Raw genomic sequence first — 27,925 nt, 5'->3', positions numbered from 1 at the left:
TAATTAACTACACAAACACTTCTTATAGAGCTAACAAACTGGTTTGATAAAAAGTACATTTAAAGAAAAACATTGTGAGGCACTACCTCCTTTTAACAGTGTCTGTACTGATCCACGTCAGACTTAACACATACCATTAAGTCAATGTTCTCTTACTCAGTCCAGGCGATACTACTCTCTCTTATACTATATAACCCTTACATTCACTCTCTCTGCTCTGTCGTGTAGATTCATTTCTGAAATATTTACTTTGTCATCTCCGTTTTGAAGATGATATTCTACTCGGTCGTCTCATAATAGATCCTGTGCAACAAATTGTTTTTTTACTCTTAACTTTTCCGGAGGACCTTCACAACACCAGGACCGCAGTGGAGAGAAGAGTTTCTTAAAGAAAAAGTTCAGTATTTTAACATTTGGAAACTAGCAATGGTGGAACATTGTAACAGTTACATTGTAACACAAATGCCTTTGCTATCGACGTACTTCCTGTTTTCACGAGAGCGTAATTCAGCAAACATGGCGGCCTCCGGTGGAAGAACCGTGGGATATTTTCTCTGGAAATTCTGAAATTGCTGCTTCAAGTTTAACACAGTCTCGTCAAATTTAACACGCCAGGTAAAGCGAAGAGTTTAATTCGGCATGTTTTCACGGTAATGCCAATGGGGCTGCACGGGTTGCACTGCAGAGAAGGGCTGAGTCGTCCCTGAAATAGCTCAGCGCTAGTAGCAATGCACTGCCTTGTCAACTAGCTCACATGTAAACTGTCATTGAAGTAAGTCAGCCAGCTAGCTGAGTACGTTAGCTAGTTGACTTTCTAGAAATTGTTCTTCTTGTCTCAACATGCATGCCACAATGGACATAGCTAGCTACATGAACATAGTGGACATACAAGTCGCAATATTTTGGTTGAATAGAACCTTATTTAGCTAAGCCTCCAGAGCTTGTTTACATAGCTAGCCAATGTTATACTACGTTAGTTCAATGTTAGTACCATTTACTAGTGGATACCTTGCTGTCAAATGCACATCAGTTGGTCTATTTGTCAATGCCAAATCTCACCGTTTCAGACTAATTGAATGCACCTAAAAGACCAGAGCCACCTACAGAGACGGTCTAATGGCCCAGATAACTGACATTCATCTATCCCTGTGAAAACCAAGGCCCTGGGTTATAAAAGCACCAGTTCTATACTCAGTATGTATCCTAACATAAGAACCTCCTCTCTCCCACACCTCAGGTGCTGTCCAGACAGCTATGTGTGAGCGCTGTGCTCCACAGGAAGAACCTGGCTGCAGCGGGCCCAGAGAAGTTCTCGGAGGAGTTCATCAAGAACCAGGTGGAAGAGTTCAACATCGGGAAGAGACATCTAGCCAACATGATGGGAGAGGACCCCGAGACCTTCACTCAGGGGGACATTGATGTAAGAAAGACTGCACTGTATGTCTAACGAGGGGTGTACAACTCCTGTCTTTCGCTAGAGGGATGCAGTGTAAACCCTCGAGGGATGCAGTGTAAACCCTCGAGGGATGCAGTGTAAACCCTCGAGGGATGCAGTGTAAACCCTCGAGGGATGCAGTGTAAACCCTCGAGGGATGCAGTGTAAACCCTCGAGGGATGCAGTGTAATTAAGTTTTTGTCCTTACCCTACAATCAAAGACGGATTTATACCTCACTATGTCTATGGTGTCCCCCCTCAACTCAATTGAGATATGCATTTGGCTTGGCTATGTTTAGAAAGGTGGCACCTTATTTGGAGTAGATCAATCATGCTTTCTTTCTCACAGGAGATGTTACATGTATTTAAGGTGGTTTTCCAGCCATATTAGTTTAATTCCCCAACAGTAGTTGAGAATCATCTCTGGTCTGTCTCTGGTCAGCCTCTGGTCAGCCTCTGGTCAGCCTCTGGTCAGCCTCTGGTCTGTCTCTGGTCTGTCTTTGGTCAGCCTCTGGTCAGCCTCTGGTCAGCCTCTGGTCTGTCTCTGGTCTGTCTTTGGTCAGCCTCTGGTCTGTCTCTGGTCAGCCTCTGGTCAGCCTCTGGTCAGCCTCTGGTCAGCCTCTGGTCTGTCTCTGGTCTGTCTCTGGTCTGTCTCTGGTCAGCCTCTGGTCTGTCTCTGGTCAGCCTCTGGTCTGTCTCTGGTCTGTCTCTGGTCTGTCTCTGGTCTGTCTCTGGTCTGTCTCTGGTCAGCCTCTGGTCAGCCTCTGGTCTGTCTCTGCATGCCATCAGCAGCATCTGGTGTAGCCGATCACACAGACACACTCTAACAGTCACCAGCAGGGGCCAGCACTGTGTAATGTGGTGTGTCCACTGTATTAGCAACGCCTGATACACACACACACACACACACACACACACACACACACACACACACACACACACACACACACACACACACACACACACACACACACACACACACACACACACATCCCATGTTTTATTCATTACGAAGGAAGAATGCATTAGCTTCGTTTGCCCCTCTCATTTAGTTTGATTTCCCATGATTCTTCACTTCCCGGCGGTCTCTAACCATCGTTCTATTTAATGAACAGAACTGTTAGCACTTACCAGTGGGCTGTGTAAAGCAGTTTGTGGTCATACGCATGTCCTTAAAGCACCTAGGTGATGGGGTAAGGAAGTTTAATTGAAAAGAACAGAAAGGGTCACACACTGAATTTGCCCCCAATTACCACCTTTAATGACAACGTTACGATCCAACACGGATCTTCATCAGGTCAAGTAGACCTCGTTATCCCATCCCCTAATATATCCACATTTTACCCCACATAGTCATTACACATATTACGCATAGTGGGTGTAGATGCTATACAAAACATGGCCATACTAAAAGCTACACTTTATGCATATTCGAATATTCAGAGAGGTACATGTTGGCATCAATAAGGAAATTCATATGTACAATCAGGCCGGGTTGGAAGCTAGACAGCAGTAAGGGAATATTATGTTCAAAACTGTAAACACCCACCTACATTACCATTACGTGTGGGACGCACGGTGGTCGTGCAAATCATTACAGAGTGACCTACTTCAAAACAACTTGTGTGCCTCTACTATTCTGGTATCCATAAGATGTGCACATATAGTCATTATGAAAATCAACAATAAAACCTGGATCTGATCACACAGACAGACTCAGCAGGGGCCAGCACTGTGTAATGTGCTGTGTCCACTGTATTAGCAACGCCTGATACACACACACACACACACACACACACACACACACACACACACACACACACACACACACACACACACACACACACACACACACACACACACACACACACACACACACATCCCATGTTTTATTCATTACTTAAGGAAGAATGCATTAGCTTCGTTTGCCCCACTCATTTAGTTTGATTTCCCATGATTCTTCACTTCCTGGTGGTCTCTAACCTTCATCCTATCTAATGAATAGAGTTGTTAGCAGTGGGCTGTGTAACAGGAAGTGACATGGAGCGTCCCGTCCTCAGATGAGTGGAGGAGAGGGAGAGATGTGGGGAATGGGGGAGACTGGACGGGGAATGAGGGGGGCGGGTGAGGGAGACGGGAGAGGAAATGGGGGACCACTGGAGGGGGAATTAGGGGAAAAGGAGGGGTAATGGGGACCACTGGATGGGGAATTATGGTTAATGGGGACCACTGGAGGGGGAATTAGGGGAAAGGAGGGGTAATGGGGACCACTGGAGGGGGAATTAGGGGAAAGGAGGGGTAATGGGGACCACTGGAGGGGGAATTAGGGGAAAGGAGGGGTAATGGGGACCACTGGAGGGGGAATTAGGGGACAGGAGGGGTAATGGGGACCACTGGGTGGGGAATTATGGTTAATGGGGACCACTGGAGGGGGAATTAGGGGAAAGGAGGGGTAATGGGGACCACTGGAGGGGGAATTAGGGGAAAGGAGGGGTAATGGGGACCACTGGAGGGGGAATTAGGGGACAGGAGGGGTAATGGGGACCACTGGAGGGGGAATTAGGGGACAGGAGGGGTAATGGGGACCCCTGGATGGGGAATTAGGGGAAAGGAGGGGTAATGGGGACCACTGGAGGGGGAATTATGGGAAAGGAGGGGTAATGGGGACCACTGGATGGGGAATTAGGGGAAAGGAGGGGTAATGGGGACCACTGGAGGGGAAATTAAGGGAAAAGGAGGGGTAATGGGGACCACTGGAGGGGGCATTAGGGGAAAAGGAGAGGTAATGGGGACCACTGGAGGGGGAATTAGGGGAAAGGAAGGGTAATGGGGGACCACTGGAGGGGGAATTAGGGGAAAGGAGGGGTAATGGGGACCACTGGAGGGGGAATTAGGGGAAAGGAGGGGTAATGGGGGACCACTGGAGGGGGCATTAGGGGACGGGAGGGGTAATGGGGACCACTGGAGGGGGAATTAGGGGAAAGGAGGGGTAATGAGGACCACTGGAGGGGGAATTAGGGGAAAGGAGGGGTAATGGGGACCACTGGATGGGGAATTAGGGGAAAGGAGGGGTAATGGGGACCACTGGAGGGGTAATGGGGACCACTGGAGGGGGAATTAGGGGACAGGAGGGGTAATGGGGACCACTAGAGGGGGAATTAGGGGATGGGAGGGGTAATGGGGGACCACTGGAGGGGGCATTAGGGGAAAGGAGGGGTAATGGGGACCACTGGAGGGGGAATTAGGGGAAAAAGGAGGGGTAATGGGGGACCACTGGAGGGGGAATTAGGGGAAAGGAGGGGTAATGGGGACCACTGGAGGGGGAATTAGGGGAAAGGAGGGGTAATGGGGGACCACTGGAGGGGGAATTAGGGGAAAGGAGGGGTAATGGGGGACCATTGGAGGGGGGATTAGGGGACAGGAGGGGTAATGGGGACCACTGGAGGGGGAATTAGGGGAGACTTGCACCTGTGTGTTGTTGACTCTGGTTCAGTTGATGTGACATTCCTATTAGTGCAAACAATGCAAGTGTTAGCAGGTGAGATAATAAAAGTGAAACTTAGTTTCTAAATTAGGCACTGTGCAGAAACTATTGTGTAGCAGTACTCTCTTTAAGTTGTTTTATTGACATCGATGAAGTTGAGACAGAGTGGAGGAATCTAGAGTGCTGTGAACAACACAGTGAAATCTGTGGCAGGGAGAAGGTCTCTCCCTTTCCCCTCTCTCTGTCTCTCCCTAGGGGACTCTGCCATATTGCAGCCTAGGGTATGAAATGAACAGGTGCTGCCTTCATCTGGCACAGTGTTCCACTCTCCTCCTCCCCTGTCTTCTTCTTTTTACCTCCCCCTCACCTGCCTCTCTCTCTTCCACCTCTCACTCTCCTTCCCTCCCTCTCTCTCTTTGATTCCCCTCGTCCTGACAGCCCAAAAGGCTGCAGCATGCTCTCTCCTTCTAGCACCTGTTCCCTCTCTTAATTGAGCAGACAGAGTGAAGGAGCAAAATAAGTTAAAGATGGGGGAGAGGAGGGATGAACATACTGGCTGGAGAAGAGTGGCAGGGTGGACACTACTTGTCTGTCCCCCTCTCCTCCCACACACACAAATGCACACCTTCAGAGACGCGCGCACACACACACACACCTTCAGACTCTCTCTCTCCCCCCACACACACACACACACACACATTCAGACCCCCCCCCCCCCCCCCCACACACACACACACACACACACACGCTGTCAAGAGTAGTGCCATCTGTAGCAGCACTAATGACCTGGCTCCACTCTGCTGCCTTCACAAGGAGACTGGCTGTGAGTGTGTGAACTTAGGGTGAACTGGTGACTCTAGTCTGTCCTCTGGTTCCTGTCACCTAGCTGTTTGTTTGTTCTCTCTCCCCTCTAACTTTCACTGCTGTTCTCTAGGAACTTCCCTCTAGCCTTTGTCTGAACTCTTACAAGACTTGAGTGTCTCCTCTCGAACCTGTTAGCTAGCCTGGCTGCTAATATCATTTATCCCTGTTCAGAGCTGGCTGTTTAAACTAAATGTTTCTCCCTGTTCAGAGCTGGCTGTTTAAATGTTTCTCCCTGTTCAGAGCTGGCTGTTTAAACTAAATGTTTCTCCCTGTTCAGAGCTGGCTGTTTAAACTAAATGTTTATCCCTGCTTAGAGCTGTCTGTTTAAACTAAATGTTTCTCCCTGTTCTCCCTGTTTAGAGCTGGCTGTATAAACTAAATGTTTCTCCCTGTTCAGAGCTGGCTGTTTAAACTAAATGTTTCTCCCTGTTTAGAGCTGGCTGTTTAAACTAAATGTTTCTCCCTGTTTAGAGCTGGCTGTTTAAACTAAATGTTTCTCCCTGTTCAGAGCTGGCTGTTTAAACTAAATGTTTCTCCCTGTTTAGAGCTGGCTGTTTAAACTAAATGTTTCTCCCTGTTCAGAGCTGGCTGTTTAAACTAAATGTTTCTCCCTGTTCAGAGCTGGCTGTTTAAACTAAATGTTTCTCCCTGTTCAGAGCTGGCTGTTTAAACTAAATGTTTCTCCCTGTTCAGAGCTGGCTGTTTAAACTAAATGTTTCTCCCTGTTCAGAGCTGGCTGTTTAAACTAAATGTTTCTCCCTGTTCAGAGCTGGCTGTTTAAACTAAATGTTTCTCCCTGTTCTCCCTGTTTAGAGCTGGCTGTTTAAACTAAATGTTTCTCCCTGTTTAGAGCTGGCTGTTTAAACTAAATGTTTCTCCCTGTTCTCCCTGTTTAGAGCTGGCTGTTTAAACTAAATGTTTCTCCCTGTTCTCCCTGTTTAGAGCTGGCTGTTTAAACTAAATGTTTCTCCCTGTTCAGAGCTGTCTGTTTAAACTAAATGTTTCTCCCTGTTCAGAGCTGGTTGTTTAAACTAAATGTTTCTCCCTGTTCTCCCTGTTTAGAGCTGGCTGTTTAATCTAAATGTTTCTCCCTGTTTAGAGCTGGCTGTTTAAACTAAATGTTTCTCCCTGTTCTCCCTGTTTAGAGCTGGCTGTTTAAACTAAATGTTTCTCCCTGTTCTCCCTGTTCAGAGCTGTCTGTTTAAACTAAATGTTTCTCCCTGTTCAGAGCTGGTTGTTTAAACTAAATGTTTCTCCCTGTTTAGAGCTGGCTGTTTAAACTAAATGTTTCTCCCTGTTCAGAGCTGGCTGTTTAAACTAAATGTGTCTCCCTGTTCAGAGCTGGCTGTTTAAACTAAATGTTTCTCCCTGTTTAGAGCTGGCTGTTTAAACTAAATGTTTCTCTCTGTTCAGAGCTGGCTGTTTAAACTAAATGTTTCTCCCTGTTCTCCCTGTTTAGAGCTGGCTGTTTAAACTAAATGTTTCTCCCTGTTCAGAGCTGGTTGTTTAAACTAAATGTTTCTCCCTGTTTAGAGCTGGCTGTTTAAACTAAATGTTTCTCCCTGTTCAGAGCTGGCTGTTTAAACTAAATGTTTCTCCCTGTTTAGAGCTGGCTGTTTAAACTAAATGTTTCTCCCTGTTTAGAGCTGGCTGTTTAAACTAAATGTTTCTCCCTCCATCTTTAGGGTAAGTTAATGATATTTGACTTCTCTCCTGTTTCTGTTCCAGAGAAACATACCTGTTCCCCTCCGGCCTGTTTGACAATAAAGCCAAACCACTGATGAAGGTAAGACTAGACTTCCTCCTTTTTCTGTCTCATGTAGAAGTGTATTAATTCAGAAACTTCATATTCATTAGTGATTCAAAGTCTTTATCTTTTATTCCAGCATGCGGATGAGGGGTTTCCAAAACAGAGAGGTAGGTCCTTTTAAATAGAAATACAACTGAGATGGATTGTTCTACTCCTATGGTCCTTTTCACGCTGTGAGAGCTGCACTTTCACAACATCACCAGCAGGGGGACCTCTGAGTTTAGGCTCAATCTCTAACAGTGATTGGGCTAGACAAAGTAAAGTGGTTTACACCAATGGCCTAACTCTCTTTCTCATATATATCCTCTAGCTGTCCAATGGGGCACAGATCGACGGCCATTCCACTTTCTGTTCTACACAGGAAAGCAGTCCTCCTACTCTCTAATGCACGTGAGTACTGTGTGTGTGTGTGAGAGAGAGACCGGGAGGAGAAAGACTGATGGGGGATGTTTTTCTGGAGGTTGAAAGCCCCCAGTCTTAGCCTCCAGGGCCCTATTTATGGGAGAGAGAAGCTTCTGATCCCCAGGGAAAGGTGCTCCTGTCACATCCCATTTCACACACACAGCCAGAGCTACAGCTGAATACAGCAGGAGGGCTGGGTGGGAAGGGTGGGGAGGGAAGGAAGGGTGGGGAGGTATGGAGAGAGATGTGGATGGAGGTGGGGTGGTGAGAGTAGGAGCAGTGTGAGAGAAGGGGGGGGGGGGTGTTTGGGAGAGGTGGGTTGTGGAAGGTAGGGAGGGGTGCAGACAGGCAGGGGGCGTGACTGTGTCTGTGACGGGCCCCTCTGTCCCCGTCCTAAATCCTGTTTCAGGCCTGGCTCAGTGACTACCATGGCTGATAGTCAGGCTTTGTGCCTGGATGAGAGCTGCTCTGCCCCGGGGATTTCACCAGAGAGGTAGAGGGTCCCTGGAGACCGGTGCTGTAGATTAGCTAGCTACCCACCTCTACCCACCCAGTTTACCCTCCATCTTCTGTATTTTTCCTTCACACCCGCTCATTCTCCCTCTTTACCTTCCTCTTGTTTATATGGTTGATTTGACCTAGGACAGAGGTGTGTTTCTCTGGTAGATAAGAAGTGTGTGTAACCTGGCAACATTTTGACCTCTTGTCAACCCCCCCCAGCAACCCCTGGCTCCCTGCTGTTAGTTTAAATAGGAATGTTGAGGGGAACCAGGGGTACCTGACTACCCCCTACCCTACCCACTGCTGAGGGGAACCAGGGGTACCTGACTACCCCCTACCCTACCCACTGCTGAGGGGAACCAGGGGTACCTGACTACCCCCTACCCTACCCACTGCTGAGGGGAACCAGGGGTACCTGACTACCCCCTACCCACTGCTGAGGGGAACCAGGGGTACCTGACTATCCCCTACCCACTGCTGAGGGGAACCAGGGGTACCTGACTACCCTACCCACTGCTGAGGGGAACCAGGGGTACCTGACTACCCTACCCACTGCTGAGGGGAACCAGGGGTACCTGACTACCCCCTACCCACTGTTGAGGGGAACCAGGGGTACCTGACTACCCTACCCACTGTTGAGGGGAACCAGGGGTACCTGACTACCCCCTACCCACTGTTGAGGGGAACCAGGGGTACCTGACTACCCTACCCACTGTTGAGGGGAACCAGGGGTACCTGACTACCCCCTACCCACTGCTGAGGGGAACCAGGGGTACCTGACTACCCCCTACCCACTGCTGAGGGGAACCAGGGGTACCTGACTACCCCCTACCCACTGCTGAGGGGAACCAGGGGTACCTGACTACCCCCTACCCACTGCTGAGTGGAACCAGGGGTACCTGACTACCCCCTACCCACTGCTGAGGGGAACCAGGGGTATCTGACTACCCCCTACCCTACCCACTGCTGAGGGGAACCAGGGGTACCTGACCACCCCCTACCCTACCCACTGCTGAGGGGAACCAGGGGTACCTGACTACCCCCTACCCTACCCACTGCTGAGGGGAACCAGGGGTACCTGACTACCCCCTACCCACTGCTGAGGGGAACCAGGGGTACCTGACTACCCCCTACCCACTGCTGAGGGGAACCAGGGGTATCTGACTACCGAATACCCTACCCACTGTTGAGGGGAACCAGGGGTACCTGACTACCACCTACCCTACCCACTGTTTAGGGGAACCAGGGGTACCTGACTACCCCCTACCCACTGCTGAGGGGAACCAGGGGTACCTGACTACCCCCTACCCACTGCTGAGGGGAACCAGGGGTACCTGACTACACCCTACCCACTGCTGAGGGGAACCAGGGGTACCTGACTACCCCCTACCCACTGTTGAGGGGAACCAGGGGTACCTGACTACCCCCTACCCACTGTTGAGGGGAACCAGGGGTACCTGACTACCCCCTACCCACTGTTGAGAGGAACCAGGGGTACCTGACTACCCCCTACCCACTGTTGAGGGGAACCAGGGGTACCTGACTACCCCCTACCCACTGTTGAGGGGAACCAGGGGTACCTGACTACCCCCTACCCACTGTTGAGGGGAACCAGGGGTACCTGACTACCCTACCCACTGCTGAGGGGAACCAGGGGTACCTGACTACCCCCTACCCTACCCACTGCTGAGGGGAACCAGGGGTACCTGACTACACCCTACCCACTGCTGAGGGGAACCAGGGGTACCTGACTACCCCCTACCCACTGTTGAGGGGAACCAGGGGTACCTGACTACCCCCTACCCACTGCTGAGGGGAACCAGGGGTACCTGACTACCCCCTACCCACTGCTGAGGGGAACCAGGGGTTCCTGACTACCACCTACCCACTGCTGAGGGGAACCAGGGGTTCCTGACTACCACCTACCCACTGCTGAGGGGAACCAGGGGTACCTGACTACACCCTACCCTACCCACTGTTGAGGGGAACCAGGGGTACCTGACTACCCCCTACCCTACCCACTGCTGAGGGGAACCAGGGGTACCTGACTACCCCCTACCCTACCCACTGTTGAGGGGAACCAGGGGTACCTGACTACCCCCTACCCTACCCACTGTTGAGGGGAACCAGGGGTACCTGACTACCCCCTACCCTACCCACTGCTGAGGGGAACCAGGGTTACCTGACTACCCCCTACCCACTGTTGAGGGGAACCAGGGGTACCTGACTACCACCTACCCTACCCACTGTTTAGGGGAACCAGGGGTACCTGACTTACCCCGTACCCACTGCTGAGGGGAACCAGGGGTACCTGACTACCCCCTACCCACTGCTAAGGGGAACCAGGGGTTCCTGACTACCACCTACCCACTGCTGAGGGGAACCAGGGGTTCCTGACTACCCCCTACCCACTGCTGAGGGGAACCAGGGTTACCTGACTACCCCCTACCCTACCCACTGTTGAGGGGAACCAGGGGTACCTGACTACCCCCTACCCTACCCACTGTTGAGGGGAACCAGGGGTACCTGACTACCCCCTACCCTACCCACTGTTGAGGGGAACCAGGGGTACCTGACTACCACCTACCCTACCCACTGTTGAGGGGAACCAGGGGTACCTGACTACCCCCTACCCTACCCACTGCTGAGGGGAACCAGGGGTACCTGACTACCCCCTACCCTACCCACTGCTGAGGGGAACCAGGGGTACCTGACTACCCCCTACCCACTGCTGAGGGGAACCAGGGGTTCCTGACTACCACCTACCCACTGCTGAGGGGAACCAGGGGTTCCTGACTACCACCTACCCACTGCTGAGGGGAACCAGGGGTACCTGACTACCCCCTACCCTACCCACTGTTGAGGGGAACCAGGGGTACCTGACTACCCCCTACCCTACCCACTGCTGAGGGGAACCAGGGGTACCTGACTACCCCCTACCCACTGCTGAGGGGAACCAGGGGTACCTGACTACCCCCTACCCACTGTTGAGGGGAACCAGGGGTACCTGACTACCCCCTACCCTACCCACTGCTGGGGGGAACCAGGGGTACCTGACTACCCCCTACCCTACCCACTGTTGAGGGGAACCAGGGGTACCTGACTACCCCCTACCCTACCCACTGCTGAGGGGAACCAGGGGTACCTGACTACCACCTACCCTACCCACTGCTGAGGGGAACCAGGGGTACCTGACTACCCCCTACCCTACCCACTGTTGAGGGGAACCAGGGGTACCTGACTACCACCTACCCTACCCACTGTTGAGGGGAACCAGGGGTACCTGACTACCCCCTACCCTACCCAATGCTGAGGGGAACCAGGGGTTCCTGACTACCCCCTACCCTACCCACTGTTGAGGGGAACCAGGGGTTCCTGACTAACCCCCCCTTCATATCTAAACCCCCCTTTACGACATCAGCGTGATGTTAGACCCGGGACTCTGGAGATTTCATTCTGATATTCCTCAGAGCTTTGCTCTATAAGGGCTCACTGGTGAAGCCACATCAACACCATGCTAACAGGGTGCTGCTTCACACTGCTTATTCAATTTGAAGAACTAGACGTGAGTTGAGAGTTGAGTATAAAATGTTCAAGTATAGGAGGCATTCATTTCTCTTCTGTATCTCTTTCTCTCTGGCTCTTCTCCCACTATCCTCCTCTTTTTCATCCAGGCCTCTATACCTCAATCATTTCCCAGCCATTGTAGGGCCCAGTGTAACGCCAAACCCCCTCACACAACCACCTGCCCTCCCTTTTTATGAAGATTATTTTATTACTTCTTTTTTTTGTGACACAAATTGGTTTTTGCTTGATGTTTGCCCAAACCCCCCGTCTCTCTCTCTCTCTCTGTGGCGGAGTGTCGGCGGATTAGACTCCACTCTATCAAGAAGGAATTAAACAAACATCTGCTGAATAATGGACAGGGAAATGAGTTCTCACCCGGTCGCGTGGGGGGGGGGGGGTGGATGGATGGATGGATGGATGGATGGATGGGGAGTTGAGGCTGCTTTGGGACGTGACCAGAATGCCTGGCTGCTGGGTCGGGTCTGGGCCGGGCCCTCTACCACCAGCCTTAACGTACTGTATCGCGCTTGATGGGCTGACGCCAAGCTCGTGGGCTCCCTGCCAATTTAGACAAGCGTGCCCGCGGACAGCGGGTAGCTAGCCCTCTCGCTCCGCATGGCGGCTTCTTGGGGAGAAAGGGGGAGGAAGCTTTAGCCCAAGTGCTCCCCAATTCAATTTTCCCACCCAATTAAATCCAGCCAAGGATGGGGACAGATATGGGATCTGCTTTCATAATGGGAATCCTATCTCTAGTGTTTGTGTGTGCGCGCGCCAGAATATACAATGCACTCCATATTGGTCTTTTCTTGATACAACACAAATACACATTGTTTATATTGTGTGAAAGGTTCACAGACCATAAGGTGTTCCATGTTGTTTCATCTGGTTGTCTGTGTCCTCCTGTCCCATTCAGGACACCTTCACTAAAGCCCTGGCAGTAGAGAAGCACCAGGACCGTCTGAGAGGAAAGGGTCTCTTTACCCAGGATGCCAAGCAGATGTGAGGATAGTTGTTTTCACAGAGCAGTGAAATAAGTTCACCGGTGAATGTTGATACGTGTGTGTGTGTGTGTGTGTGTGTGTGTGTTCAGTTCTCTGGTGGGTAGTCGGTGGTTGCTGAAAGAAGAGCTGGAGGAGTTGTTGGTGGAGACCATCTCAGAACACGATGTAAGAAGGAACTCTTTTAATGCCATCCAGATATCTGCTCCTTCTCACTTCAGCAGTTCTGCTGTGATAGTATTTACTGAGGAAAAAGACCTTACATATCACTAGCTAGGTTTCCATCCAATTGGCACCAGATTTTCATGTGAATATTCAAAAATCTGCATAAATGAAATATGTGCATTTTCCCACCAGAGAATGATCAATTCCATCAACTTGAATTGTTGCGGATAAAAGTGCGTGATTAGGTAGTCCACATAAAATAAAGTTTGTGGTTAAATTCCCATGTACCAAATAAAAAAAATACAAGTTAAATGAATTTTCCCCCATTTTCAACAATACTGATGGTTTTGTCACAAATGTTGCGTTATATAGCGACTGTGCACCCTGGTGTTGGCACGTGCGCTCTAGCCAACAGCTAGCAGATGCATTGTGGGTACAGCCTACATGATGAGATTATTATGGACTAAAGAGCGAGATTCGTTTAATTTGTCTAAAGGCCCCCAAGCATCAATCATCATGTCACCAGAATAAGACCCTCACTATTTATTGGAAAGGACTGAAACATCAAGCTCATCACTGTGCACTTTCAACACCCTGTGAAGTTCATCATCATTTATTTCATCTGTAGCCTAATAAACTGGATGATTTCCTGAGTCGTAGTGGGATGACCACACAACGTCATCACATGACTCCAAGTTTACTTCCATATGATAGTTATTATAACAAAATTTGCAACATTTGGAAAGCTTACGGACAACTTTGCTGTTTCCATCATGCTTTCCAATATTTGTATCTAACATGTACTTTACTCAGAAGGTTGGCTGGAAACCTGGTTGTTGGCCTGCTAGATACTGTATTACTGGTATGATGCAGTTCACCTAGTCACCACAAGAGGCTGCTGTTTAGACGCTGAACAGAGCCCTACACCGCCAATAGAAAGTAGGCGTGTGTGCTTATGTTCTTATGCTCCGGGGTGACGTTTCCCTTACAGATCCAGGATCAGTTTCCCCTCCACCAATCCTAACCTTTGCCATTAGTCGGGGAAATTATAAACTGACCCACGATCAGCGTCTAGGGGCAACTCCTATTCTTCCATGTTGTGTGTGTCTCTCGTCAGTATGCACGGTTCATCCAGCTGATGGAGAGGTTGCTGTCTCTGCCCTACTGCTCTGTGGAGGAGGACTTTGTCCAGCGCTACCGCAGACAGCTGGAGATCCAGTCCTCCAAGCAGCAGGTCCAGCCCCTACAGTACGACCAGCACGGAGTGGCTTACAGCACTGGAGATGGTAAACAGCAATCAATTAAAACGACTGGGCTTTAATCAATCAATGGATCAATATGTTACGAATAGCATTTATTTGCATTTGTCTTAAGGCACTTGACAGCAACCCGGGTCTAAATTTCACGACCGGTTCAGTGATCTTTCCCTTTCAAAGAATGACCGACAGTCATTGGTTGGCCAGGGCTTCATGGTAGAAGAGAGAGTTCTAGGATAATAAGTGTGTGTGTGTGTGTTTCCCAGGCAGGAGGAAGACCGCTACAGGTACTGTCCTACTGAGAGACAGCGGCTCAGGATCCATCAGCATCAACGGGACAAACTATGTCCACTACTTCCCTGTCCTGCAAGACCGGTCCGTATTCCTTCCCAGTAGACATCCACCGTAATGCTTTCAAATAGCACGGGCTTTCAGACCAGTACTGATGAAGTAGGAGACTTATCAGAGAGGAAGCTTTAGAGGATTGACATGGCTCGTTAGTGCTTCCTCTCCCACAAGTCCCTGCTTCTTTCCACACTCCTCTCCCCATCCTTCCTTAACGTGCACGCCGTGCCACGTGCACTCTCAAACAAAACGCTGTTGAAAAGTAGCTTTATGTTGCACTTCACTGCGTTATAGCCTCGTTTATTTATCTGGGATATAGCAGAGTTAATTACACAACTGAGTGGGTTAGGTGTGTGTGTGTGTGTGTGATCTCCTGGGCTGAGGACAGACTGAGACAGGACTAATAGGACAGTGGTTTGACTGTGTCAGCAATAAGCCTTTCATTTAGTCTGCTGGGATGTGGGCCAGAACATACACATTCAGACACACACACCCCTCATCTGTCTTTTTCATGCTGAGACAGAAGAGTGACTGCTGTAGTGTCTAAATATGACTGTGTGGCTCTAACAGAGGTTAACCGGACTCTATACATACACCGCTGCTCTTTACAATCCTCTAGACAACCACTGCTGTTGATAACTGGTATCTCAGTGTCCAGTGCCCACTCCATTGACTGACTTACTTACCCCTTTCTCTCTCTTTATCCTGTTATCCCTCTTATTCTCATTCTTTCTCGTAACCAACTCCTCTTTCTCCCTCCCTCCTTTCCACCTCTCTCCCTCCTTTCCACCTCTCTCCCTCCCTCAATCTTTTTATCCCTCCCCTCACCCTTCTTTTCTCCTCCCTCTCCTTCCTTCTCTCAATCCCTTCCCTTCTCTCCATCCCTCTTCTCTCCTCCATCTCCTCCCCTCCCTTCTCTCATCTCCATCCCTCTTCTCTCCTCCCTTCTCTTCATCCCTCGTCTCTCTTCTCCTCCCTCTCCATCTCATCCCTATCCTCCCTTCTCTCCTTCTCATCCGTATCCTCCCTCCTCTCCATCTCATCCATCTCCTCCCTTCTCTCCATCTCCCTCCCTGCTCTCCATCCCTTTCCTCCCTCCTCTCATCTACCTCCCTCCTCTCCCTCTCCTCCCTCCTCTCCATCTCCATCCCTCTCCTCCCTCCTCTCCATCTCCATCCCTCTCCTCCCTCCTCTCCATCTCCATCCCTCTCCTCCCTCCTCTCCATCTCCATCCCTCTCCTCCCTCCTCTCAATCTCCATCCCTCTCCTCCCTCCTCTCCATCTCCATCCCTCTCCTCCCTCCTCTCCCTCTCCATCCCTCTTCTCCATCTCCATCCCTCTCCTCCCTCCTCTCCCTCTCCATCCCTCTCCTCCCTCATCTCCATCTCCATCCCTCTTCTCCATCTCCATCCCTCTCCTCCCTCATCTCCATCCCTCTCCTCCCTCCTCTCCCTCTCCATTCCTCTCCTCCCTCCCCTCCCTCTCCTCCCTCCTCTCCATCTCCATCCCTCTCCTCCCTCCCTTCTCTCCATCTCCATCCCTCTCCTCCCTCCTCTCCATCTCATCCCTCTCCTCCCTTCTCTTTATCCCTCTTCTCTCCATCCCTCTCCTCCCTTCTCTTCATCCCTCTCCTCCATCTCATCCCTCTCCTCCCTCCTCTCCATCTCATCCCTCTCCTGCCTCCTCTCCATCCGTCTCCTCCCTCCTCTCCATCTCCATCCCTCTCCTCCCTTCTCTTCATCCCTCTTCTCTCCATCCTGGTCTTCTTCTCCCTTCTCTCCATCCCTCTCCTCCCTCCTCTCCATCCCTCCCCTCCCTCCTCTCCATCTCATCCCTATCCTGCCTCCTCTCCATCCCTCTCCTCCCTTCTCTTCATCCCTCTTCTCTCCATCCTGGTCTTCTTCTCCCTTCTCTCCATCCCTCTCCTTCCTTCTCCCCATCCCTCTCATCCCCTCCCTCCTCTGCATCTCATCCCTCTCCTGCCTCCTCTCCATCCCTCTCCTGCCTCCTCTCCATCCCTCTCCTGCCTCCTCTCCATCCCTCTCCTCCCTCCTCTCCATCCCTCTCCTCCCTTCTCTCCTCTCCATCCCTCTCCTCCCTTCTCTCCTCTCCATCCCTCTCCTCTCTCCTCTCCATCCCTCTCCTCCCTCCTCTCCATCCCTCTCCTCCTCTCCATCTCCATCCCTCTCCTCCCTCCTCTCCATCCCTCTCCTCCTCCCTCTCCATCCCTCTCCTCCTCCCTCTCCTCCTCCCTCTCCATCCCTCTCCTCCTCCCTCTCCATCCCTCTCCTCCCTCCTCTCCATCCCTCTCCTCCCTCCTCTCCATCCCTCTCCTCCCTCCTCTCCATCCCTTTCCTCCCTCATCTCCATCCCTCTCCTCCCTCCTCTCCATCCCTTTCCTCCCTCTCCTCCCTTCTCTCCTCTCCATCCCTCTCCGCTCTCCTCTCCATCCCTCTCCTCCCTCCTCTCCATCCCTCTCCTCCCTCCTCTCCATCCCTCTCCTCCCTCCTCTCCATCTCCATCCCTCTCCTCCCTCCTCTCCATCTCCATCCCTCTCCTCCCTCCTCTCCATCCCTCTCCTCCTCCCTCTCCATCCCTCTCCTCCTCCCTCTCCATCCCTCTCCTCCTCCCTCTCCATCCCTCTCCTCCTCCCTCTCCATCCCTCTCCTCCCTCCTCTCCATCCCTTTCCTCCCTCATCTCCATCCCTCTCCTCCCTTCTCTCCTCTCCATCCCTCTCCTCCCTCCTCTCCATCCCTCTCCTCCCTCCTCTCCATCCCTCTCCTCCCTCCTCTCCATCCCTCTCCTCCCTTCTCTCCATCTCCATCCCTCTCCTCCCTCCTCTCCTCTCCATCCCTCTCCTCCCTCCTCTCCATCCCTCTCCTCCCTCCTCTCCATCCCTCTCCTCCCTCCTCTCCATCTCCATCCCTCTCCTCCCTTCTCTCATCCCTCTCCTCTCCATCCCTCTCCTCCCTCCTCTCCATCCCTCTTCTCTCCATCCCGGTCTTCTTCTCCCTTCTCTTCATCCCTCCCCTCCCCCCATCCCTCTCCTCCCTTCTCTCCATCCCTCTCCTCTCCCCCTGACAGGGAGCAGTTGATGTTCCCCCTCCACTTCATGGGGGTGCTGGGGAGGTTTGACATGCAGTGTGTGAGTGGAGTGGAGTGGAGGGGGCCATTCCAGCCAGGCGGGGGTGCCACGCCTCACAATCTCCCGCGCCATGCTGAGCTTCCTGTCTGAGGGACAGGTGGAGACCATGAGACAAGGTTGGTAGTGGTGCTACACACACAACTAACGAGACACACACACACATCATTCAGAGAGCTTCATTATCTATTTTGTATTTATTTATTTTTTATTTAACCTTTATTTAACTAGGCAAGTCAGTTAAGAACAAATTCTTATTTCCAATGACGGCCCACCTTGAGGCAAAAGGCCTCCTGCGGGGATGGGGGCTGCGATTTAAAAATAAAAAAGTCTAGGACAAAACACATCACTACAAGAGAGACAACACTACATAAAGAGAGACCTAAGACATCAACATAGCATGGCAGCAGCACAACATGACAACAGCATGGCAGCAATACAACATGACAACAGCATGGCAGCAGCACAACATGACAACAGCATGGCAGCAGCACAACATGACAACAGCATGGCAGCAGCACAACATGACAACAGCATGGCAGCAATACAACATGACAACAGCATGGCAGCAGCACAACATGACAACAGCATGGCAGCAATACAACATGACAACAGCATGGCAGCAATACAACATGACAACAGCATGGCAGCAATACAACATGACAACAGCATGGCAGCAATACAACATGACAACAGCATGGCAGCAATACAACATGACAACAGCATGGCAGCAATACAACATGACAACAGCATGGCAGCAATACAACATGACAACAGCATGGCAGCAATACAACATGACAACAGCATGGCAGCAATACAACATGACAACAGCATGGCAGCAATACAACATGACAACAGCATGGCAGCAATACAACATGACAACAGCATGGCAGCAATAGAACATGACAACAGCATGGCAGCAATAGAACATGACAACAGCATGGCAGCAATACAACATGACAACAGCATGGCAGCAATAGAACATGACAACAGCATGGCAGCAATACAACATGACAACAGCATGGCAGCAATACAACATGACAACAGCATGGCAGCAGCACAACATGACAACAGCATGGCAGCAGCACAACATGACAACAGCATGGCAGCAGCACAACATGACAACAGCATGGCAGCAATACAACATGACAACAGCATGGCAGCAGCACAACATGACAACAGCATGGCAGCAATACAACATGACAACAGCATGGCAGCAATACAACATGACAACAGCATGGCAGCAATACAACATGACAACAGCATGGCAGCAATACAACATGACAACAGCATGGCAGCAATACAACATGACAACAGCATGGCAGCAATACAACATGACAACAGCATGGCAGCAATACAACATGACAACAGCATGGCAGCAATACAACATGACAACAGCATGGCAGCAGCACAACATGACAACAGCATGGCAGCAGCACAACATGACAACAGCATGGCAGCAATACAACATGACAACAGCATGGCAGCAATACAACATGACAACAGCATGGCAGCAATACAACATGACAACAGCATGGCAGCAATACAACATGACAACAGCATGGCAGCAATACAACATGACAACAGCACAACATGACAACAGCATGGCAGCAATACAACATGACAACAGCATGGCAGCAGCACAACATGACAACAGCATGGCAGCAATACAACATGACAACAGCATGGCAGCAATACAACATGACAACAGCATGGCAGCAATACAACATGACAACAGCATGGCAGCAATACAACATGACAACAGCACAACATGACAACAGCATGGCAGCAATACAACATGACAACAGCATGGCGGCAATACAACATGACAACAGCATGGCAGCAATAAAACATGACAACAGCATGGCAGCAATACAACATGACAACAGCATGGCAGCAGCACAACATGGCAGCAGCACAACATGACAACAGCATGGCAGCAATACAACATGACAACAGCATGGCAGCAATACAACATGACAACAGCATGACAGCAATACAACATGACAACAGCATGGCAGCAGCACAACATGACAACAGCATGGCAGCAATAAAACATGACAACAGCATGGCAGCAATACAACATGACAACAGCATGGCAGCAATACAACATGACAACAGCATGGCAGCAGCACAACATGGCAGCAGCACAACATGACAACAGCATGGCAGCAATACAACATGACAACAGCATGGCAGCAGCACAACATGACAACAGCATGACAGCAGCACAACATGACAACAGCATGGCAGCAATACAACATGACAACAGCATGACAGCAATACAACATGACAACAGCATGGCAGCAATACAACATGACAACAGCATGGCAGCAATACAACATGACAACAGCATGGCAGCAGCACAACATGACAACAGCATGGCAGCAGCACAACATGACAACAGCATGGCAGCAATACAACATGACAACAGCATGGCAGCAATACAACATGACAACAGCATGGCAGCAGCACAACATGACAACAGCATGGCAGCAATACAACATGACAACAGCATGGCAGCAATAGAACATGACAACAGCATGGCAGCAATACAACATGACAACAGCATGGCAGCAATACAACATGACAACAGCATGGCAGCAATACAACATGACAACAGCATGGCAGCAATACAACATGACAACAGCATGGCAGCAATACAACATGACAACAGCATGGCAGCAGCACAACATGACAACAGCATGGCAGCAATACAACATGACAACAGCATGGCAGCAATACAACATGACAACAGCATGGCAGCAATACAACATGACAACAGCATGGCAGCAATACAACATGACAACAGCATGGCAGCAATACAACATGACAACAGCATGGCAGCAATAGAACATGACAACAGCATGGCAGCAATACAACATGACAACAGCATGGCAGCAATACAACATGACAACAGCATGGCAGCAATACAACATGACAACAGCATGGCAGCAATACAACATGACAACAGCATGGCAGCAATACAACATGACAACAGCATGGCAGCAGCACAACATGACAACAGCATGGCAGCAGCACAACATGACAACAGCATGGCAGCAATACAACATGACAACAGCATGGCAGCAATACAACATGACAACAGCATGGCAGCAATACAACATGACAACAGCATGGCAGCAATACAACATGACAACAGCATGGCAGCAGCACAACATGACAACAGCATGGCAGCAATACAACATGACAACAGCATGGCAGCAGCACAACATGACAACAGCATGGCAGCAATACAACATGACAACAGCATGGCAGCAGCACAACATGACAACAGCATGGCAGCAATACAACATGACAACAGCATGGCAGCAGCACAACATGACAACAGCATGGCAGCAGCACAACATGACAACAGCATGGCAGCAGCACAACATGACAACAGCATGGCAGCAGCACAACATGACAACAGCATGGCAGCAATACAACATGACAACAGCATGGCAGCAGCACAACATGACAACAGCATGGCAGCAATACAACATGACAACAGCATGGCAGCAGCACAACATGACAACAGCATGGCAGCAATACAACATGACAACAGCATGGCAGCAATACAACATGACAACAGCATGGCAGCAATACAACATGACAACAGCATGGCAGCAATACAACATGACAACAGCATGGCAGCAGCACAACATGACAACAGCATGGCAGCAATACAACATGACAACAGCACAACATGACAACAGCATGGCAGCAATACAACATGACAACAGCACAACATGACAACAGCATGGCAGCAATACAACATGACAACAGCATGGCAGCAATACAACATGACAACAGCATGGCAGCAATACAACATGACAACAGCACAACATGACAACAGCATGGCAGCAATACAACATGACAACAGCATGGCAGCAATACAACATGACAACAGCATGGCAGCAATAAAACATGACAACAGCATGGCAGCAATACAACATGACAACAGCATGGCAGCAATACAACATGACAACAGCATGGCAGCAGCACAACATGGCAGCAGCACAACATGACAACAGCATGGCAGCAATACAACATGACAACAGCATGACAGCAATAGAACATGACAACAGCATGGCAGCAATAGAACATGACAACAGCATGGCAGCAATACAACATGACAACAGCATGGCAGCAATACAACATGACAACAGCATGGCAGCAATACAACATGACAACAGCATGGCAGCAATACAACATGACAACAGCATGGCAGCAATACAACATGACAACAGCATGGCAGCAATACAACATGACAACAGCATGGCAGCAATACAACATGACAACAGCATGGCAGCAGCACAACATGACAACAGCATGGCAGCAGCACAACATGACAACAGCATGACAGCAGCACAACATGACAACAGCATGGCAGCAATACAACATGACAACAGCATGACAGCAATACAACATGACAACAGCATGGCAGCAATACAACATGACAACAGCATGGCAGCAATACAACATGACAACAGCATGGCAGCAATACAACATGACAACAGCATGGCAGCAATACAACATGACAACAGCATGGCAGCAATACAACATGACAACAGCATGGCAGCAGCACAACATGACAACAGCATGGCAGCAGCACAACATGACAACAGCATGGCAGCAGCACAACATGACAACAGCATGGCAGCAATACAACATGACAACAGCATGGCAGCAGCACAACATGACAACAGCATGGCAGCAATACAACATGACAACAGCATGGCAGCAATACAACATGACAACAGCATGGCAGCAATACAACATGACAACAGCATGGCAGCAATACAACATGACAACAGCATGGCAGCAATACAACATGACAACAGCATGGCAGCAATACAACATGACAACAGCATGGCAGCAATACAACATGACAACAGCATGGCAGCAATACAACATGACAACAGCATGGCAGCAATACAACATGACAACAGCATGGCAGCAATACAACATGACAACAGCATGGCAGCAATACAACATGACAACAGCATGGCAGCAATAGAACATGACAACAGCATGGCAGCAATAGAACATGACAACAGCATGGCAGCAATACAACATGACAACAGCATGGCAGCAATAGAACATGACAACAGCATGGCAGCAATACAACATGACAACAGCATGGCAGCAATACAACATGACAACAGCATGGCAGCAGCACAACATGACAACAGCATGGCAGCAGCACAACATGACAACAGCATGGCAGCAGCACAACATGACAACAGCATGGCAGCAATACAACATGACAACAGCATGGCAGCAGCACAACATGACAACAGCATGGCAGCAATACAACATGACAACAGCATGGCAGCAATACAACATGACAACAGCATGGCAGCAATACAACATGACAACAGCATGGCAGCAATACAACATGACAACAGCATGGCAGCAATACAACATGACAACAGCATGGCAGCAATACAACATGACAACAGCATGGCAGCAATACAACATGACAACAGCATGGCAGCAATACAACATGACAACAGCATGGCAGCAATACAACATGACAACAGCATGGCAGCAGCACAACATGACAACAGCATGGCAGCAGCACAACATGACAACAGCATGGCAGCAATACAACATGACAACAGCATGGCAGCAATACAACATGACAACAGCATGGCAGCAATACAACATGACAACAGCATGGCAGCAATACAACATGACAACAGCATGGCAGCAATACAACATGACAACAGCACAACATGACAACAGCATGGCAGCAATACAACATGACAACAGCATGGCAGCAGCACAACATGACAACAGCATGGCAGCAATACAACATGACAACAGCATGGCAGCAATACAACATGACAACAGCATGGCAGCAATACAACATGACAACAGCATGGCAGCAATACAACATGACAACAGCACAACATGACAACAGCATGGCAGCAATACAACATGACAACAGCATGGCGGCAATACAACATGACAACAGCATGGCAGCAATAAAACATGACAACAGCATGGCAGCAATACAACATGACAACAGCATGGCAGCAGCACAACATGGCAGCAGCACAACATGACAACAGCATGGCAGCAATACAACATGACAACAGCATGGCAGCAATACAACATGACAACAGCATGACAGCAATACAACATGACAACAGCATGGCAGCAGCACAACATGACAACAGCATGGCAGCAATAAAACATGACAACAGCATGGCAGCAATACAACATGACAACAGCATGGCAGCAATACAACATGACAACAGCATGGCAGCAGCACAACATGGCAGCAGCACAACATGACAACAGCATGGCAGCAATACAACATGACAACAGCATGGCAGCAGCACAACATGACAACAGCATGACAGCAGCACAACATGACAACAGCATGGCAGCAATACAACATGACAACAGCATGACAGCAATACAACATGACAACAGCATGGCAGCAATACAACATGACAACAGCATGGCAGCAATACAACATGACAACAGCATGGCAGCAGCACAACATGACAACAGCATGGCAGCAGCACAACATGACAACAGCATGGCAGCAATACAACATGACAACAGCATGGCAGCAATACAACATGACAACAGCATGGCAGCAGCACAACATGACAACAGCATGGCAGCAATACAACATGACAACAGCATGGCAGCAATAGAACATGACAACAGCATGGCAGCAATACAACATGACAACATCATGGCAGCAATACAACATGACAACAGCATGGCAGCAATACAACATGACAACAGCATGGCAGCAATACAACATGACAACAGCATGGCAGCAATACAACATGACAACAGCATGGCAGCAGCACAACATGACAACAGCATGGCAGCAATACAACATGACAACAGCATGGCAGCAATACAACATGACAACAGCATGGCAGCAATACAACATGACAACAGCATGGCAGCAATACAACATGACAACAGCATGGCAGCAATACAACATGACAACAGCATGGCAGCAATAGAACATGACAACAGCATGGCAGCAATACAACATGACAACAGCATGGCAGCAATACAACATGACAACAGCATGGCAGCAATACAACATGACAACAGCATGGCAGCAATACAACATGACAACAGCATGGCAGCAATACAACATGACAACAGCATGGCAGCAGCACAACATGACAACAGCATGGCAGCAGCACAACATGACAACAGCATGGCAGCAATACAACATGACAACAGCATGGCAGCAATACAACATGACAACAGCATGGCAGCAATACAACATGACAACAGCATGGCAGCAATACAACATGACAACAGCATGGCAGCAGCACAACATGACAACAGCATGGCAGCAATACAACATGACAACAGCATGGCAGCAGCACAACATGACAACAGCATGGCAGCAATACAACATGACAACAGCATGGCAGCAGCACAACATGACAACAGCATGGCAGCAATACAACATGACAACAGCATGGCAGCAGCACAACATGACAACAGCATGGCAGCAGCACAACATGACAACAGCATGGCAGCAGCACAACATGACAACAGCATGGCAGCAGCACAACATGACAACAGCATGGCAGCAATACAACATGACAACAGCATGGCAGCAGCACAACATGACAACAGCATGGCAGCAATACAACATGACAACAGCATGGCAGCAGCACAACATGACAACAGCATGGCAGCAATACAACATGACAACAGCATGGCAGCAATACAACATGACAACAGCATGGCAGCAATACAACATGACAACAGCATGGCAGCAATACAACATGACAACAGCATGGCAGCAGCACAACATGACAACAGCATGGCAGCAATACAACATGACAACAGCACAACATGACAACAGCATGGCAGCAATACAACATGACAACAGCACAACATGACAACAGCATGGCAGCAATACAACATGACAACAGCATGGCAGCAATACAACATGACAACAGCATGGCAGCAATACAACATGACAACAGCACAACATGACAACAGCATGGCAGCAATACAACATGACAACAGCATGGCAGCAATACAACATGACAACAGCATGGCAGCAATAAAACATGACAACAGCATGGCAGCAATACAACATGACAACAGCATGGCAGCAATACAACATGACAACAGCATGGCAGCAGCACAACATGGCAGCAGCACAACATGACAACAGCATGGCAGCAATACAACATGACAACAGCATGACAGCAATAGAACATGACAACAGCATGGCAGCAATAGAACATGACAACAGCATGGCAGCAATACAACATGACAACAGCATGGCAGCAATACAACATGACAACAGCATGGCAGCAATACAACATGACAACAGCATGGCAGCAATACAACATGACAACAGCATGGCAGCAATACAACATGACAACAGCATGGCAGCAATACAACATGACAACAGCATGGCAGCAATACAACATGACAACAGCATGGCAGCAGCACAACATGACAACAGCATGGCAGCAGCACAACATGACAACAGCATGACAGCAGCACAACATGACAACAGCATGGCAGCAATACAACATGACAACAGCATGACAGCAATACAACATGACAACAGCATGACAGCAATACAACATGACAACAGCATGGCAGCAATACAACATGACAACAGCATGGCAGCAATACAACATGACAACAGCATGGCAGCAATACAACATGACAACAGCATGGCAGCAATACAACATGACAACAGCATGGCAGCAATACAACATGACAACAGCATGGCAGCAATACAACATGACAACAGCATGGCAGCAGCACAACATGACAACAGCATGGCAGCAGCACAACATGACAACAGCATGGCAGCAATACAACATGACAACAGCATGGCAGCAATACAACATGACAACAGCATGGCAGCAATACAACATGACAACAGCATGGCAGCAGCACAACATGACAACAGCATGGCAGCAATACAACATGGTAGCAACACAAAACATGGTACAAACATTATTGGGCACAGACAACAGCACAAAAGGCAAGAAGGTAGAGACAACAATACATCACCTGAAGCAGCCACAACTGTCAGTAAGAGTGTCCATGATTGAGTCTTTGAATGAAGTGATTGAGATAAAACTGTCCAGTTTGAGTGTTTGTTGCAGCTCATTCCAGTCGCTAGCTGCAGTGAACTGAAAAGAGGAGCGACCCAGGGATGTGTGTGCTTTGGGGACCTTTAACAGAATGTGACTGGCAGAACGGGTGTTGTATGTGGAGGATGAGGGCTGCAGTAGATATCTCAGATAGGGGGGAGTGAGGCCTAAGAGGGTTTTATAAATAAGCATCAACCTGTGGGTCTTGCGACGGGTATACAGAGATGACCAGTTTACAGAGGAGTATAGAGAGCAGTGATGTGTTCTATAAGGAGCATTGGTGGGAAATCTGATGGCTGAATGGTAAAAAACAACTAGATTCTCGAGAGCACCCTTACCTGCCGATCTATAAATTATGTCTCCATAATCTAGCATGGGTAGGATGGTCATCTGAATCAGGGTTAGTTTGGCAGCTGGGATGAAAGAGGAGCGATTACGATAAGAGGAAACCAAGTCTAGATTTAACTTTAGCCTGCACATTTGATGTGTTGAGAGAAGGACTGTTTTAATTTACATCAAATTAACAACATTGGCCGCTGTTCCTCTGTTGCTTTGTCGTTGATGTATTGTACTATTTTTGGTTTGACCTTTGACCTGCATCTCTGCCTCCCCCTCAGCTGGGCTGCTGACCCCAGAATTAAGAAGAGGAAGAAGCCGGGCCAGGAGGGAGCGAGGAGGAAGTTCACATGGAAGAAACGCTGAGGTGGAGGACAGAATAGAACTGGACACAGGGAAATCACAGCAACATCTTCATCATTATCTTCCTCTGAGATCAGAACTGTTATTAGTAAGTGGACAAATTGTTCATCCAACCCCTGTTGTAG

The 27,925-nt window shown here is 49.3% G+C and overlaps 1 pseudogene; it reads left to right on the top strand.

The window, feature by feature from the left end:
• Nucleotides 1–142: 142 nt before the first annotated feature.
• LOC129840664 (28S ribosomal protein S9, mitochondrial-like) lies at nucleotides 143–27,803 on the top strand (annotated as a pseudogene).
• The last annotated feature ends 122 nt before the right edge of the window (nucleotides 27,804–27,925 follow it).

The sequence above is a fragment of the Salvelinus fontinalis genome, chromosome 41 (assembly GCF_029448725.1).
Source record: "Salvelinus fontinalis isolate EN_2023a chromosome 41, ASM2944872v1, whole genome shotgun sequence".
NCBI classification, from domain to species: domain Eukaryota; kingdom Metazoa; phylum Chordata; class Actinopteri; order Salmoniformes; family Salmonidae; genus Salvelinus; species Salvelinus fontinalis.
Note: the sequence above shows the minus strand (reverse complement) of the source record. Positions and strands in the feature narration are given on the sequence as shown.